The following is a 2,226-nucleotide window of genomic DNA, read 5'->3' as shown; positions in this document are numbered from 1 at the left end:
TCACGTGACCTTCTCTGCCGTTCGCGGAAAAAAAATACGCGGTGCTTAATCTCTCAATTAACTTCGTTAGTACGCGTGATTCAACGAGCAGCACGTCGAACGCGTGCTGGGGAAAACTCCGCGTGAAGTTTCAAGTGTAGTAAAGTAGAATTTGGAGAAATAAGGATAAGTTAAGATTTTATGTAGTTTAAAAATTACAATTTGAAGTTAAAAAGTGATATATGGACACGGATTATTTACATAAAGAATAGTAATGAGGTCCGCCTTGTTTTTCTTGTATGCCAATATCTTCCCCTCACATTTTGAACTTTTCTTCGGACTCCCGAGGCCGAAGGACACACTTTTTGTGAAATGTTTTAGAAGTCGTTCAAAAAACGTGCAGCACGTGTTACACCTCGTGTTTTTAAGCCCGATAAAACACTGCTTTTGGTTTTTTATTCATTATCTAAAGGTCTGTTGGCCGTAATCTTATCAATATGATCATTCCAAGATAATTATAAGTAGGTTGTTTTTCTTCGTTATTTATATTCATAACCTTACATTTTTTGACATCTGTTCTCATCTGATTCAATTTACACTATTCAGTGATGTGAATAAGATCATGTTGAAACAGTTGAAAGCTTTCTTGATCATTGTCCCTAGTTCATTTATAGCCCCTACTAGTTACTGCCTGTGTTTTCACGACAGCCGTGGTCTCGCTTAACATTCCTGAAAGTGGTTTGTTTGCAGACTTCGTTAAGCGACTTAAAAAAGAGAGCACGTGCCAATGCAATAATAAAAGTAATAAAAATAGCTCGCCTGTTGCATTTCCGATTTGAATAACGGCAAGCGACTCCTCATTGACCGGAAGTATTTGCCGACTCGCTACTCGCTTAACTTTAAGTGAGTTGGAAAAGCAACTGTTTCCACCCGATTTCCGGTTGTCACTCGCTAAGCGACCTTAAAAGCCGCTGGTGAAAACACCGCCACTGTCATCAGCGTAGAGTGCTATCTTATGATTTACTGAAATTACATCAGAGAAATCATTGATAAGTATAGTGAAGAGCAAGGGTCGCCAAACTGACAACTAATCCATGAATTACTGAAGATAAGCCACTGACAACCGTGTGTTGCTGGCGGTTACTTAGATAATTAATGCAGCACTTTAAGTAAATTCCCTCTTACACTATACCGACGTAATTAAGTAATTAAAAATAATATGGTATGGTCAAACAAAAATTGCACCATACACAATATTTTATACGTCTATAACTCTTTGCTCACCTGGCGCAACGTTTTGACCACTGCGATGATGGATATCGTAGACAATACTGAAACCACATTCAGGGTCACATGCCGTGTCTTTGAAAACATCTCCTGGTACAGAAAGTAAAAGGAAGAGAAAATCTGCTAATTAGCTTATACAAAAAGGCCAGACGGTCTAATAAATCCATAATTTAATTCAGCTTCCGGAAAAGAAGATTAGGATAGGGTCGAACATTCATTCCTCGTAGCGCCTGGAAACTGTAACGTGACCTGATTAACCTCTATGTACATAGAAAAAACAAATTTCTCATCCGTTCTTGAAGAGAATTGAACCCCTGGGAAAGATATTGATATACAGTACAGAAAAGCATTTGCACGCTAAAAGAGCTGTAGAGGCCTTAGGTAATAGGTCTTTTCCGATATATTAAAATTCAGCTTGATAGTGAGGCAGTGAGGACAAGGAAAGGAAAGTGGATGATATGTAAATATTTTTCACATTCATTCCAACACATTTCAACTGTTTTGGTCCTCACTGCCTCAGTATCAAGCTGAACATTTGATATTTCGAAAATGGCCTATTTTATCTGTTTTTAATACTTTGCAGTAGATAAGCATAGATCCTCTCAGTGCGTCCCACACTTTTAAAAATAAAACATCCGGATTTGATACGAGAACTCAATATTGAAACATAAGACTTGATGCCCACAAGTGTTTATGAGTGTGTTTCAGACAGCACCGAAACGTGCGCAAATTTCACATGTAGTATCACGCGACTTTTGATGTAAACAAACGTCGGAAGTTCGGACATTCGAGAAGATCGGATATATAATACATAGACATTTCTTTTTATGCAAGGCCAGCTGAACAAAGTACAGTAGAAGTGCCGGATCTTCGGTAGCCCGATTCTCAGATGGTCCAAGGCCGCTCTTGTCAGGCACTCTTCTCCCTTTTCCGTCGGGAAAGGGAGAAGAGTGCGTGACA

At 38.9% G+C, this 2,226-nt stretch overlaps 1 protein-coding gene across 1 annotated transcript in view; it reads right to left on the bottom strand.

The window, feature by feature from the left end:
• LOC138013385 (uncharacterized) overlaps positions 1-1,346 on the bottom strand; it is a 66,841-nt gene extending 65,495 nt beyond the window's left edge. Inside the window, exon 1 of the mRNA XM_068860449.1 lies at positions 1,264-1,346. The gene's annotated coding sequence lies outside the window, so the exon portion shown is untranslated. The remainder of the gene's footprint in view (positions 1-1,263) is intronic.
• Positions 1,347-2,226: the final 880 nt, after the last annotated feature.

The sequence above is a fragment of the Montipora foliosa genome, chromosome 8 (assembly GCF_036669935.1).
Source record: "Montipora foliosa isolate CH-2021 chromosome 8, ASM3666993v2, whole genome shotgun sequence".
NCBI classification, from domain to species: domain Eukaryota; kingdom Metazoa; phylum Cnidaria; class Anthozoa; order Scleractinia; family Acroporidae; genus Montipora; species Montipora foliosa.
Note: the sequence above shows the minus strand (reverse complement) of the source record. Positions and strands in the feature narration are given on the sequence as shown.